At 41.0% G+C, this 15,967-nt stretch overlaps 1 protein-coding gene across 25 annotated transcripts in view; it reads left to right on the forward strand.

Annotated features, from left to right (window-relative positions):
- The window catches only part of SIPA1L1 (signal induced proliferation associated 1 like 1), a 499,569-nt gene that overhangs the window by 132,854 nt on the left and 350,748 nt on the right, over positions 1 to 15,967 (forward strand). Inside the window, exon 2 of one of the 25 annotated variants that reach the window (XM_089907911.1) lies at positions 6,738 to 6,909. The exons of 23 other annotated variants lie outside the window; for them this stretch is intronic. The gene's annotated coding sequence lies outside the window, so the exon portion shown is untranslated. Of the gene's footprint in view, positions 1 to 5,848; positions 6,910 to 15,967 lie in introns of those variants that run through there. One more of the 25 variants, XM_089907910.1, reaches the window with a different exon arrangement.

The following is a 15,967-nucleotide window of genomic DNA, read 5'->3' on the forward strand; positions in this document are numbered from 1 at the left end:
GTAATAGGAAGAGTGAGGGTTGAATTCGGTTTCCTTTAAGGCCAACGGTTACAATTCTGTGAATTTATTATTGTGCTTTAGTGAGATTTAGGGCTTTTTTTTTGCACATAGTAGAAGTGTTTTTGAAAGAGCTTAAAAAAAGAGAAATTTAGAGTTTTTGTTTTTAACTCAAACATTTTAGTGGGAAAATTCCTCACTGGTGGATAATTTTCGTATTAATTTCACTCTGATCTGAAAATAATCAACATTTTAACTCAGCTGAAAGTCTTTCCTTGTAACTGGCAGGAGACAGTGTTAAAGCTAGCCTTTCTGATGTTCCTTGTAACACGCTAGAAACTTAATTCCTGTTTCAGATGACTGGTGTAGTGCCAGCGTGTAGAGATTTAGAAATGCTTAGCACCTCTTCTCCTAGGTGCTCAGTTCTGTGTCTTTTAGAGCCCTTGTCATTTATGTGTGAGGTGGTCTTGAGGTATGGTGACATCATGTCACACGGAAGATCTGCGTCCCAGTGCTGTGATAATAAGCTGACAGTTGCCCATGCTGCCAAATCCGTAATACTCAGATAACCTAGTGTGAGATTTCATGGCTTTTTTCTTTTTTTAATCTTTATTTATTTATTTGGCTGCGCCGGGTCTTCGTTGTGGCATGGGGGCTCACAGTTGCAGCATGCATGTGGGACCTGGTACCCTGACCAGGGATCAAACCCGGGCCCCTGCATTGGGAGCTTGGAGTCTTAGCCACTGGACCACCAGGGCAGTCCCTTCATGGCTTTATAAAATGATATTTTTATTTTAATTTGTTGTTAGAAATTTGACATAGTATTGATGATGTGTTATGTGAAGGTTCAGTTACGCAGAGTAAAATTTAAGAATTTTCTCTCATGTGGATTGTTGGCTGTTATAAATCTGGTCTCCTGTTACCCAAAGAACATTGGAAGATTTGTGTAGCCCTGGCTCTGTGACTGTGGCCATTTTCCCTTCACTTACTAGTCAGCAATATTCAGTAAACACCTTCTACATGGCAGATACTGTCCTCATCCTGGATATACAGCAGTGAACAACTCTGAGTGATAAGGGAAGCCACTGGAGGGTTTTGATCTGACGTATTTGAGAATAGAATGAGGGTTTGGTCTGACATAGTTTTAAAGGACAGAACTCCATTGTGTGGAGAATAGAACTCCATTGTGGGGGCAGAGGTGGAGACAGGGAGATATTAAGGGTTCTAGCAATGACCTAGGTGGGATGTGATGATAGCAGTGGTGGAGGAGATGAGAAGTGCCTGGATCCTGGACTCATCTCAAGTGAGGCTAACATGACTCACAGAAGGGTGAATGATATGCAGTGAAAGAAAGAGTGGAGTTAAGGGGAACACCAAGGTTTTTGGCCTGAGCAACTGGAATACTGGTGGTGCCAGGTATTGAAATGGGGAAGGCTGGAGGACCAGGTTTGGGTGGAGAATTGAGCTGATTGGTACATGTTGGGTATGAGGTATCCGTGGGTGAGGTCAAGTTGGCAGCTAGGCAGGTCCGTTAATCCTCACGAGCTGCAGTTTTCTCATCTGTGTGAAATGGGGAAAGTGTTTGCCCTTCTCAGAATTCTTGAGATCAAATGAGAGAAAAAAAGTTCCAACTTCTAAAGTAATGTCCCGTTGTGATGGTATTATTTCTGGAAAGTGGACTGGTTTCCATCTTAAATACTCTGTGGAACTGCTTAACTCACAGGCCAGAATGTATTGTGGAAAGTTGGCATTTTCCCTCCAAAGGCTGGTTTTCTCTCTGGATAGATGGAAAAGCTTTTTCTTTGTTCTGTGATTCCTGAGCAGCTTTTGGGAGAACTTGGTATTTTGGTTCCCTCTGGGGTGTCAGAGGGCTTCACTTTGTGTGGAGCCATTGGGGCAGTACGTGGTGTGTGGTACCAGACTCTCCCCTTAATAAACATGGCTTCAGGCCAGAGTGATTTTATTTACGTGGGAGGATGTTGTAGTAGGAAAAAACCCTGGCTCTTTCCTTTCTCAAAGTCTCTATTATTTTATGCTTTCCATAACTTGGATCAGTTAACAAATAGGGTCTAATAGACCATATTTATTAGGGAGACCATTCTCCTTGTTTCGTGATTCAGAATGCCTAGTTACATATTCCTAGGTGTTTCGATTGCTTAAAATTTTCTTCTGGGCAGGTGAAATGTGCTAAATATATATTTGAATCCACTGAATTAAAATTCATTTAAGATTCAAGTAAAAGTGTTGAAAGCATCAGTCATATTTCAATCAGTGATATTTTGAAGTTATTACATGTCTTTCCTTGGAGGTAGTAGCAAATGGTTGTATCTTTGAAATGCAGTATTTGCTGATAATTGATACCTTCTCAACAGTTAGATGTTTCTTTAGGAACATCTTCAGTCAATAGATAGGATGGTGGTTCTCGGTTCTTCGGATCCATAAGGCATTTTGAACAGAAACACTACTACTCTTTCTTCACTGCCCTCCTGGTTTCATCCTTGGTTCACAAGATTTAGTTGGCATCGGCGGCGTGTGTTCATTGCAGGTTATGTGACGCAGAAAGAGAAGGTAAAGCCATTTTAAAAGGGTGCCTTTGAGAGCCCGACACATGTAGCGAATGTAACATTTGATGAATAACTGACAACGTTTGGGAACTTGGTCTAAAAAATATTCTGGGTGTTCAGTGGAAAGAGCAGTAATGGCTTTAACACTGAAGCAAGGCGTCGGGGGAACAGGAACTATGTTTTTCAGTAGATATTGTGGAGGAGAAATTGCTTGGGTAGTTCTCTGGTGTCTTTCAAGTAAGAGGACATGTCTTTATGGTAGGGCTTTTCTCAGGTCCTCAGATTTATAAAATAAGTTGACCCATCTGCTCAATAATTGTTAAGTTACGTAATCTTTTTGCTTTTCATTGAATCGGCTTACTATATGTTATTTTATTTCAGCTTCTAAGAAACTTAACTATAGGTATTCAGTACAGTATCACTTGACATAATTGTCTGATAAAACTCTAAGTCTTTGTCTTTCCTTTTGAAGTACGTTTTAGAAAACTTACATCAATTGTACGAAATAATTTGAAAGGTATCTATATATTTAATTCTGTATCTTTTCCATGCCGAATTTTTTTCTCCTAGGAGGAATACAACTTACTAGACTTTCTAAAATCTTTTAGGATTTCCAGATTGCCTAATGGCTTTTTATTTGAACTCTAGTCTAATAATCATTTTTACTGGGGAGATAATCTCTACGCTTCTGAAGTCATAGTACCCATTTATTGCACTCCTAAGGTTTTTTTCTGTTAATAACCTTTATTGAGTTTTAATTCACTTACTGTACAGTTTTCCCACTTGAAGTGTATAGGTCAGTAGTTCATAGACTAGTGTAACCAGCACCATAAACAATTTTAGAACATCTTCATCACCCCAAAAGAAGCTCCAGCCCATTTGCAGTCACTCCCCATTTCTCCCCAATCCCACCCCACTTCTCCCCAATCCCACCCCACTTCCCTGCGCCCAGCCCTAGGCCACCACTAACCTACTGTCCATCTTTATAGATTTGCCTCTTCTGGACGTTTCCTATAAATGGGAACATACGATATGTGTCCTCTTGTGCTTGGCTCATGTCACCGAGCCCTATCAAAGCACTTTAACTTTGGTGGTGATGTTACATATTTCAGAGTCAAAAGCAGACATTCCCTGTCTGCTGACACAGAAACTACAGCCTGTGCTGGGACCAGAGAAAATAGCAAAACCACCTGTTGCCGGGTGCGTTTGTTTAGCACCGGGAGTGAACTTTGAAGCTTTTGTAAATAAAGCCTCCCCGGCACTAATCCACCAAGGCACTCACTACTCTCCCTTGCATGGTTGCTTGACTCTCTCTGCCTGACCACTGCCTGCTTCTTCTTTGACCATTTCAGATACCTCTGAGAAGTCATCTCTGATTCTTGCCTTTCTTTTACCTTGGGTCTGGTCCAGGAGTAAGCCTTGCCTTTTTCTCTTCCTTTTGAATTGACCGTTTTCAACTTGTCCTCTTTGTTTTATGACCACCATCTGATACAGACCCTTGACCTTTATACCTGGGTGGCTGGAGCAGCTCCTTTCTGACCAGCTTGACTCTTGCTGCCCCAGGCTCCGGGCGTCTTGCCTGATTATTCCTTCTGATGGATCCTTTAGGTACGTGTGCAACCTGGAGGAATTTAAGTGGTTCCAGCACATCAAAACGTGCGCTTTCCTGCCTGCTTTGTGACCTTTCTCTTGGGCCTCTCCTTTCCTGTTCATCTGATTTCTTTGGCCTCCCCAGGACTGTAGGACTGTGTTTCTGCCTTCTTGTGCAAGGCCTCTGTTCTCTCCTCTTCCCAACTATTTCTGACGTCCTTTGAGCCTTTGTTCATTTTCGATTTTAGTTCCTTTCAATTCAAAACGTAGGTGAAATCAATATACTTAGTTCTTTCTCTCTCTTATCCCCCTCCCTGCGTATCTTGCTCTTCACCATTATCTTGTCTCCCTTGTCCCTGCTGAGGCAATTCCAGCCCCTGAACTCTAGTTTTATCTGTAAGTTTCTCAACCTTCAAGGCTCACCTCCTTCATTGCTGTCTTTCTGGTTGCTGTAACTCACCTCGATTTCTCCCTTGTTTGGAATGCTGGTGTACTGTATTGTATACTTAAAGAGCTTACAGTTTAATAATTAATGCCTAATTCATCAAGGATGTTTAACCTGGAGACAACTCAGAAGGAACGTCATCCCTTGTCACAGGAATTGAAAATCAGTCACAGGGAAGTCATCAGTCATAAATTGCATTAGGCAATTTGGAAATCCTTTGTTTTCTCAGACCCCACAGGGTAGAACAATGAGGAAATACAGGTGTTTGAATGAGCATCAGAAAGGACTTTTCTAGAGCTGCATGCGGGTGTGCCAGGCTATGTTCTGTTGCCCATCCCCATGCATTTAGGACCGCGTCATTGTAAAGGCCATTCATACATACAGTTCACGGGGGCTCAGTGAGATGCATGGCTCTCTGTCTCCCTGGAGTATCCAGAATCACCTGGGCAGCATATTAAGTACTCAGATTCTCCGTCTTTGGAAAGTTCAGATTGAGTAGTGAAGCCAGGCTTGGAAACTTTTGAGTTAGATAACACTTTTAGGCCCAAGATCCAATGAATGTCGCATTTGTTTGCCAAATTTTTATTGAATGCGTGCATCGTGTGGCTGTGTAAAATTGTGGGTTTTGCTTTCGTAGGACCTCGAGTCAAGGAGGGCATGCAGACAGACCGTGAAACACCCTGTGATTTCTCCTCAGGCAGATGTAGATTCTTTGAGGATAGGAACCATTTCTCATTTTGTTTATTTGACCCAGAGGGATGGGCGCATTGACATGCATTCTTGTGTGGTAAACTGATAAACCTGCTGTTTACTGGTTTACTCCCCGTTGGAAGGCTTGTTACTGTGTTCTTTAACCAGTTGTTTTCATGCAGCTTAACTTCTCGGTTGAAAAGGAACAAGTGTATTCCCAATTGCATCATGACAGGTTCATCCTTTTGATTTTGTTGCTTTCTAGTAATAAAATTTACATTGGCTACCATTTATTGAGGACCCACTGTGCCAGGCACTTCGTGTCACATTATTGCTAATCTTTATAATAAGCCTGCAAGACAGATATTAGGACTCTGAGTGGGAGCCAAGATGTTGAGTTCTTGTTAGAGAATTTCTTCTTATACATATTAACAGGCATTGCAATAGCCACTGAGCTGAGGAATTGTCTAGTACAGTCTTCCGTTGGGACCAGATGGTTGAAATCATGATTTGGCTGTATGCATAGGATGTGTTTTCTTGTTGGAATGCTAGAGAGCCTGTCTACGTATAATAGGGTTGCTATGACCATCACCCTTAAACACTATACCATGCTGATGATGGAAGCTTCCCACCCATTTCTCCAGTGAAAGGCTGGCTTTGCTGGTGTAATTTTTAAGCGTGGTGGCCGTGTTGTACCACGGTGGAGAGTCAGGGACAGTTCTTTGTATCTTAGGCGATGATCTGGGTTTCCCAGAACTGGCATGTGACCCATTTGGTGGTCTCTTTCCTTGTATCTGTTGTAGGACTTTGGCCTGTCAACGTGACCTCCACCAGGGCTCCGTTAACAGTGGTCGTAAATGTCTTCCGCTGAACCTCACCCATGCATTGGTTTTTTAGTAGGTTCTTTACGTATGCCATCTCATTTTTATCCTTATGGAATTTCTGTGAGGCAGGTTCTATCAGTAGTTAACAGATGATGAAGCTGGAGCTTGGAAAGGTTCAGTAACTTGTGTTGTTTTGAGACTCTGTTTGCACTTTTCCAGGGGACTCAGGCATGGTTTACACAGGAGTTAACTTCATTTCTTTCTATTTCTCTTACTTCCTCCTATTGCTTCACCAAGAAAACTTGGGTGGTGCATGAGTGAACTTTTAGGAGTTGAAGACGACTGAGTATGTCTGATCCCTATCCAAATTTTTGGATCATGTATTTTTCTCCCTTCCAGTAGAGTCAAAATAATAGTTGTCATTGAATGTTCTCTTTGGTCAGTTTTCTGAGATGTGGGAAACAACCTCACGAGGGGCTCCTACCTGCCAGAGAAGTTCCAGGCTCGGGGTTCCTACTGTGTCTAGTACAGATAGCTAGAGGAAATGTAAATGTTTATAATTGTGGTGAAATCAATAGAAATCTGCACAGAGTTTGGAATAACCACAGAATTTTTTTTTTTTCCTAGTAAGAACACTTTCATTTTACTTCCCAACTGAAGGCATGACCAAAAAACATGAGAAATGTATTTTCTGGGTGAAATGCTTACTTTCTCATCTTGCAGCATGAATTCTGCTGTGAAGTTATCGTCTTGTCATTGATTTCTGCCTGTTGCCCTAAAGTTATCGTGCTGTCATCATGTGATCATCTGCATTGTTTTGAAATAAGTGTCTTTTAAGAGGTCAGAGGCACGTTAGAAATAGATAGATTTTTAAAGAGAGGTTAATGGAACTGAAGTTAATTGCAAATACAAGGAACAGGTGTAAGATCAGTCCTGGCAATCAAGTGTGCTTCTAGGAAACACACATTCAATTGATCAAACAGAATTGAAGTCACTAGTAAAAGTTAATTAGTTAACTTAGGTCATGGTGAAAAGGGGGAACATTTTTACTGCCCTGATTTTTCTATTGAGTTGTGGGCTTTGTATGTTTATTGAATCCAGCATACCGTTCTTTAAACTTTGTGTTCAGGTCATTCCTCCAAACCAAATATTTGAGACTTCTCTTTCATGTTAAATCAACCCTCCAGATCGTTTGCTTTAGTATTTAGGCTTATTTAACCTTAAGGACAAAGATTAATTTTAAAGTGTGTTGTTGGGATTTCCCTGGCGGTCCAGTGGTTGGGACTTTGCCTTCCACTGCACGGGGTGCAGGTTCGATCCCTGGTGGGGCAGCTGGGATCCCACATGCCTCTCGGCCAAAAAACCAAAACAAAAAACAGAAGCAATATTGTAACAAATTCAATAAAGACTTTTAAAGAAATGGCCCACATCAAAAAAAAAAATCTTAAAAAAAATTAGATAAGTTCTATCTAAAAAAAAAAATAATAAAGTGTGTTGTTGAACTTTGGTGGCTGACCAGGGCCATGATGTGCCATCTCACTAGGGCACAGAGCCCCGAGGTTATTTAATGAACTCAGTTTGTGGTGCCCTCATTCATAGCAAGATGCACAAGGATCTTGCACCTGTCACCGTCCTGGTCTTGGTTGACCACTGCAGCAGTGAATCACCTTGAGTAGTTCACCTTGTCTGCAGGTTGCAGACTTTTCATGTTTAACTGCATTGACTGTTTGAAAGCTACCTTGTAAATAATGATACACAACTGCAATAATCCAAGTCCACTAAGGACATGCCACATTCACACCTTGGTCTGCCCACCATCAGCCGACAAAGTCCATTTCTAAATATTACTCGAATATTCATCATTCACTCCACAGCTATCGACTGAGCTGTTTTGTGCCAGGCACCTGCTGTGCATCAGATACTGTGCTGAGTGTTTGGGTTTTTCAAAAAAATTTATTTATTTTTGGCTGCATTGGGTCTTCGTTGCAGTGCACGGGCTTCTCATTGCGGTGGCTTCTCGTGTTGTGGAACATGGGCTCTAGGTGCGTGGGCTTCAGTAGTTGCGGCATGTGGGCTCAGTAGTTGTAGCTTGTGGGCTCTAGAGCGTGGGCTCAGTAGTTGTGGCGCACAGGCTTAGTTACTCCCCGGCATGTGGGATCTTCCCGGACCAGGGCTCGAACCCGTGTCCCCTGCCTTGGCAGGCGGATTCTTAACCACTGCGCCACCAGGGAAGTTCCCTGTGCTGAGTGTTGTGCAGATAATTTAGCAGTCCTGTTCTCAAGACGCTGCCAGCTTGTTGGGGAGCTCAGGAAGAATAAAAGAAAATGACCAGCAGGAGACTAAGGAAATCATTTCAATGTAGAGTCTTTCTTTTTTATTATGAAAGCATTGCATAAGGCTTTGTGGAAAATTGGGAAACTACAAGAAAGTTTGAAGAAGAAAAAAGTCATCCACCGTTCTATCACCCAGGGGTAACCATCATTGTTTTCATGTTCCCTGTCTTTTAAAAATGGCTTCTAAAAACAAGCAAAACAGAGAGGATCTGTCCAGTGAAAGAGAGCTTTCAGGTGCAGTTTGACGGGGAGAAGGAAAAGAGGCCCCGGGAAAAGTGCAGCGTTTCTATCCCTGGGGCTGTGACGTGGAGCACAGAAGCCTTAGGGAGGGGTGTTTGGGATTCCTCAGGAAGGAGGCACTGGGAGCAAAACCAGAGCTGCTTTGACCGTAGATTTCTCTCTGAATAGTTTCCGGGTACAAGTGTGGTGGGTTCTGACAGTTTGTAGGGCGGTAGTTGGCATCCCAGATGCTTTACTCAGGCACTGATTTCACTGCAATCTATTCTATGGGAGTAAGGCAGAGCCTACCCTTCAGGACAGGGTGTGAGGGATGATATACAAATTACATTGTGTCCACTGCTTGCCCAGGGTTTAAGTCTGGGAGAGTTCATAGCAGGAGAAGCAAGGAAAGAAACAGTGTTATTTTTCAGGGTCATTTATGTACTAGCACTTGTTTTGATATATTGTCTCATTTAATGTCCATCGCCAATGTTTGAGGAAGGAGTTTTCCTCATTTTTTATAGTTGAGATTTAGAAAATGGTGCTGGCCAGTGTTACACAGTGTTTCATAGTAAGTGGCAGGGGCGCATACGGGCTTTGGCACTGGAGACCTGGGTTCCATCCTACCAGTGTGACCTCAGGTAATTTCTCAACCTCTTTCTTACTGTTTAAAAAGGGGACAGTGCTGATGCTTAACTCACAAGGTTATTGTCAAGATGAGATGAGACAATGTATGTAACGTCCTTCTCAGAGGTGGGATTTAGTACCGAAAGGTGGGAGCACTTAGGATGGCAGTGGGGTGGCAGCACGCACAGTGCCTGGCACATAATAGATGTCCAGGAGATGCCAATTACCCGTCCTTCCTTCTTAACAAGCCCTCCCAGTTTTTCAGTTTTCCTAGTATGTTTCCCTCGGATTTTTAAAGACCCTGATGGAAAGATAAATTTCACTGCTTTGTAAGGGTGGGTTCTTGGATCTATAAAATCAATTTCATCTGCATTACACAGGAAAATCCCATCTCATCAGTAGTTGTCTTTGAAAGGTCATCCTGAACATTTCCCCCTGGGTATCAGGTGAGGAGAGGTTAGGGGTAGGAAAGCTAAGAGCTCAGATGGAGGAAAGGGGAGTGGACAGAGGAAGGAGTCAACTTGGGTATTTTCTCAGCTTAATTTGCTACCTGCCAGCCTCAACAAGGACTGTACTATAGCCAGGTGTGGCTGGGATTTGTAACAGTGAGCTGAGGTTAAGAGGGCAGGGCAGGAACTTGTGTGGGACACATTTGGTTCTCCTTGCATACTCATGCTTCTTCATTTACATGTTCAATCAACAAACAGTTTGTTGAAGCTGTCCTGTGTTCAGGGCACTCTCAGTCCTTGGGATTCAAAGGGAGCATCTGTTTTCATGAGCGCAAGCCGGGTTGACAGATGAGTAACAGAAAATTACAAGTCAAGTTTTAAGTGCCAGGGTAGAGGGAAGCTGGGGGAGCTTTGTCAAAACATCTTAAAATTATTTTTCTGTGTTTGCTTCTTCTGTTAAACCTTGAAGGCCAGGGCTGTGTCTTTTGTGATTTTGCAATCCCAGAACCTAATCTGAAATGCATCCCTGGATAAATATGTGTAAGTTCAAAGCTGGCACAGGGATAAAATAGTTTATAAATGGTGTGTTTCAACTACCTGTATATTCGTGGAAATCTCAACCCTATAAATGGAGACATCTGGTAAGTCCTTGACTTATTGGTAGTTCTTTTCTTAGAAGGCAGAAGATAGAAATTGTGACTAACTGATTCATACCGAGAACTTTGGGTGAAAGTGGCTATTTCGTCTTGGGGTTTTGCTGTGATGGAAGAGAATCTTTTGGCCTGGATTTTTAGGAAGAGATTTCACAAAGTTCAGAGAACAGATAATGTACCTCCACGGCCAGCAGAACTATAAAAAGGAGTATGGTTTCATCCAGATGGGTAGGGAGCTCCGAGAAACAAAAGTTGTGATTGTAGGATTCCAAATCCCGCTGATAAGGAAAAATGAGGCTCGCTTCTGAAGAAGTCATCACAGCTGTTACAGGCTATTGCAGAAAAAAGCAGATTTTAAAAAATAACAGCTTTATTGATATATAATTCACATATCATATAATTAGCCCATTTAAAGTATACGATTCAATGGTTTTTAGTGTATTATTCACAGCTGTGTGCAACCTTCACCACAATTTTAGAACATTTTCATCACCTCAAAAAGAAACCTCATGCCTTTTAGCTCTCACCCCTCCCGTCCCCCCAGACCTAAGCAACCACTAATCTACTTTGTTTCTACAGATCTGCCTATTTTGCATATTTTATATAAATGGAATCATATAGTATATGGTCTTTTGTGACTGACTTCTTTCACTTACCATAATGTTTTCAAGGTTCATCCACATTGTAGCATGAATCAGTACTTTATTTTTATTGCTGAGTAATATTCCATTGTATGGATATATAACACTTTGTTTATCCATCAGTTGATGGACATTTGGGTTGTTTTCACTTTCTGGGTATTAAGAATAATGCTGCTACTCATGTGTAAGCTTTTGTGTGCACATGTGTTTTCATTTCTTTTGGGTCTATACCTAGGAGTGGAATTTCTGGTCGTATGGTAACTGTATGTTTAACCTTTTGAGGAATTGCCTGACTGTTTTCCAAAGTAGCTGTACCCTTTTACATTCCCACCAGCAGTGTATGAAGGTTCCAGTTTGCCCACAGCCTTGCCAACACTTGTTTCTGTACTGTTTGGCTTTTTTTTTTTTTTTTTTAAACCCCACATGTGTTTATTTATGGCTGTATTGGGTCTTCATTTCTGTGCGAGGGCTTTCACTAGTTGTGGCAAGCGGTGGCCACTCTTCATCGCGGTGCGCGGGCCTCTCACTGTCGCGGCCTCTCGTTGCAGAGCACAGGCTCCAGATGCGCAGGCTCAGTAGTTGTGGCTCACAGGCCTAGTTGCTCCGCAGCATGTGGGATCTTCCCAGACCAGGGCTCAAACCCTTGTCCCCTGCATTAGCAGGCAGATTCTCAACCACTGCGCCACCAGGGAAGCAATGTTTGGCTTTTTTATTTTGGTGATCCTAATGGGTGTGCAGTGGTATCTCACTGTGGATTTGATTTACATTTCTTTAATAACATGATGTTGAGAATCATTCATGTTTTTATTGGTCATTTGTATATCTTCTTTGGAGAAATGTCTATTCAGATCCTTGGTCCATTTTATAATTGAGTTGTCCTTTTATTATTGAGTTGTAAGAGTTCTTTATGTACTCTAGACACACATCTTCTGTCACATATATGATTTGCAAAATTTTTCTCCTATTCTGTGGTCTTTTTACTTTCATAGGAAGCCAGGTTTTAAGCAGTGTATAGAAGAGAAAAGGGCACATAATAAGCATGAAAACAGAATAGGCTGAATGGCTACAAGTGTTTTAGAAAGGTTATAACTAGGATGACCTGTGGCTTGTAGGAAAAATTTTAAAATTACCACAATGATTTAAAAAAGCTTTTTGGAAGTAGAATACACATCAGATGCACAGATCATAAAGGTACAGGTCAATAAGTTATCAGAAATTGAATACACGTGTGTAACCACTATGCAGGGTCAAGAAAGAGAGCATTACCAGACCCCCAGAAGCCTTCTCATATGTCTTTGCAATCACTAGCCCTCTTTCTTCCTCAAAGGTAATTGCTCTTTTGACTTCTAACACCAGAGATTGGTCTTTACATATTTTTGAAATTTGTACAAATGACATCATACAGCATGTTTTCATACGTACTGGGTTTCTTTTGCTTAACATGTAAAAGTTATCCATATGTTGCTTGTAGCTGTAGTTCATTGCTCTATAGTTTTCAATTATATGAATGTACAACTATATATTCTATTTTTTTATTGAGGTATAGTTGATTTACAAGGTTGTGTTTCAGGTGTACAGCAAAGTAATCCAGTTATACACACACACACACACACACACACACACACATATTCTTTTTCAGATTCTTTTCTAATGTAGGTTATTCCACGATATTGAGTATAGTTCCCTGTGCTATGCAGTAGGTCCTTGTTGTTTATCTATTTTATATTTTGTTTATGGTTTCTGTACTTCCAAAAATGCATATTGGGATTCCAGTTCCCATAGGGTCCTGGCATTCCTGGTGCTGGGGGCACAAAGGTTAGTGTCAAGTTCACAGCTTAGATGATCAGCTTGAAGGAAGTATTCTTAGTGCATTTCTTTGCCCATATGTATATTTTTAAATTAACTTTTTATTGAAGTATAGTTCATTTATAATGTTGTGTTAGTTTCAGATGTACAGCAAAGTGATTCAGCCATATCTAGCTAGCTAGCTAGCTAGCTAGGTAGATAAAGATATCTACCTGTATATATGTTCTTTTTCAGATTCTTTTCCATTGTAGGTTATTACAAGGTAGTGAATATAGTTCCCTGTGCTATACAGTAGGTTCTTCTTGTTTAATCTATGTTATATACAGTAGTGTATATATGTTAATCCCAAATTTCACCCCCTTTCCCCTCCGGTAACCATAAGTTTATGTCTGTGAGTCTGTTTCTGTTTTGTAATAAGTTCATTTGTATCATTGTTTTAGATTCCACATGTAAGTGATGTCACATGATATTTGTCTTTCTCTGTGTGACTTACTTCATTTAGTGTGATCATCTCTAGGTCCATCCACGTTGATGCGGATTTTGCGCATATTTTTTGAATGGCTCAGTTGTGGGAGAAACAGACTGATAAGTAACTGCCAGATGTAGGCAGAGTGCCTGTAAAGCTGGTTGTGAAATGCTTTGTGACGCTAGGTTGGAGAGTGAGGAAGAAGACTTCTTTGCGGAGGTGGTGTTGCTTCTCACATCTGCACAGACTAAGGGGAAGTGGATGGGTTGGGGAGGGCAGGTAGGTGCTGGGGCTTGGGTGTAAGAACATTTCTACTCTACACAGTAAAATGATTATGAAAAAGCTTCCTAGAAGTGGGAAGATGTTGCCACTGTTTGGCCTCATGGTGGAAAGCTTTGCGTATCATGCTGAGGAGTTGGGACTTTATCTTACAGGTAGGAGGAGCTCTGGAAGGATTTTAAATATCCAGGAAGCGGAATGGTCAGATTTGCATTTAAAACATGTGCTGATACATAATGTGGAAAATAAAAAATACTAATCTGAAGTTAGGGAAACAGGAAATTCTTAGAAGAGTGAAGGTAGGGATTACTTGGACCGGAAGGCCAAGAAAAGTAACAGATTTTAGAGGGATTTAGGAGAGACTAAAACAGGTCATTCGGTGCTAATCTTGTTTTCTTTTTAAAATAGATTTCAAGAAGGTTCGATAGGTATTAGTCAAGGGACTGCTGTCTTTTGATTTCAACAGAGTGTTTAGTTTAACAAAATGCTGTCCTTATGAAGAAGATGGAAAATACTGAGCAGGTATTTGGTGGGTTTGAAGCTCGTTGAATCAGTAGACTTAAAAAATGGTAGGTTTAGTGGATTTGCATCAGCTGGGAGGGAAGCTTTTCCTCCTGTGCTATTGGACTCTGTACTTGACTTCTGTTAGTTACAACTTTCATCTTTGACTGAAATGGTTTTCTTGTTGACAAATTTACTTGTGAAGTAAAATTAGAAAGGTAAGGTAATGTGGTAGTTGACAGAATCAAGGTTTTAAAGTATGCATGTTCAAAGAAGTGAAATTGCTGGGAGGAGGGTAGAAATTTTATCTTTTAATGTTTCAAGCACAATATACATAAGTATATAAACAGATATACAGTGTAAGTACATAGACATATACAGTATATCTGTGGTATTAAAGTTTCATGGAGAATTATTAAGAAAAATGTCTAAAAAGTCTCTTTTGGGAATGATAGTGAAAAGGTTGAGAAACAACACTGCTTTCAAAAGCACTTGAGGTTTGGAATGGTGAGCAGAATCTTACAGTGATGGATGGGTAGATGAAAGAGCTTGCAGTTTTTAGAGCATCATTGTTTATAACTTTGATAACATCTATGCCAAATTAATACAATGCAATCTCTTATTTTACTTTTGGTATTGGGGAGAAAGGCAGATACCAAAAAAAAAAAAAAATCTTACAGCAAGGTAGAGATAAAAGAAAATTTCTACATTTAGGATCAGAAACCAAAGACCTCGCTAGAGGATGGGAATATTTCTTGATTTATATGTTTATGTGAAGGGAGAAAAATTAGAGTTAAGTTTCTTTGTTAATTTTATTTGACCCTAAACTCAGTATAAGGATATGATAAGAGAATAGTTAATGCCAGCCTTATGCTTCATTTGTAAAAAAACAGATGTTATGAGTTCAGAGTGTTCTGTTGTACTCCAGACTGGCCAGAACCTAATCTGGAAATGGGAAAAACTTGAGCATCCAGAGGGTGATCAGGAAGATGAGAGGTCTCGAAACCAGGTTGAGAAATGTACAACCAGAACAGCAGCTGGCTTATTGCTTAAATATACCATGATGACTGCAAGAATACATGCCATGAATCCACAAACATAATTAAGTTGGGCAAGGCTGTATCATTAATAAATCAATTAAATCAGTGTTTATTGAGTGCCTGTTCTCTGCCAGGCATTGTTTTAGGCATTGGGGACCCAGCACCCAACAAAATGGACAAAATACCTGCACTTGTGGAATTTGTAGTTTAATGAGTGGAGAGAGACAGTAAACAAGATATGCTTGTAAAATAGACCTAGTATGTAAGATAGTGTGTTAGATATTGACAAGTGCTAAAGTAGAAAAGTAAGAGAGGAAGAAGGATATGAAATATTGGGGAGTGGTAAAAATTTTAGATAGAGAAGTCGGGCTAGAGAAGGCCTTATTGGGAAGGTGATTAAAAAGAAAAACTTTAGGGCTTCCCTGGTGGCGCCGTGGTTGAGAGTCCGCCTGCCGATGCAGGGGACACGGGTTCGTGCCCCTGTCCGGGAGGATCCCACATGCCGCGGAGCGGCTGGGCCCGTGAGCCATGGCCGCTGAGCCTGCGCGTCCGGAGTCTGTGCTCCGCAACGGGAGAGGCCACAACAGTGAGAGGCCCGCATACCGCAAAAAAAAAAGAATAACTTTATATATCATAGTATAACAAGCATACAGAAAAGGGCAGAAAGCACAAGTATATGGTGAGATGAATTTTTACAAGTGAGTACACTGGTGTAGTCAATGCTCAGATTAAGAGCAGACTATTATATTATTGGTCCCTCAGAAGGCCTGGTTACCCCTTCCCAGTCAAAGCACTACCCACTGACTACTAACACCATGGCTTAGTTTTTTTTGGGCCAGTTTC

The sequence above is a fragment of the Delphinapterus leucas genome, chromosome 2, assembly GCF_059928025.1.
Source record: "Delphinapterus leucas isolate spDelLeu-1000000601 "Yukka" chromosome 2, BTC_Dleu_Yukka2, whole genome shotgun sequence".
NCBI classification, from domain to species: domain Eukaryota; kingdom Metazoa; phylum Chordata; class Mammalia; order Artiodactyla; family Monodontidae; genus Delphinapterus; species Delphinapterus leucas.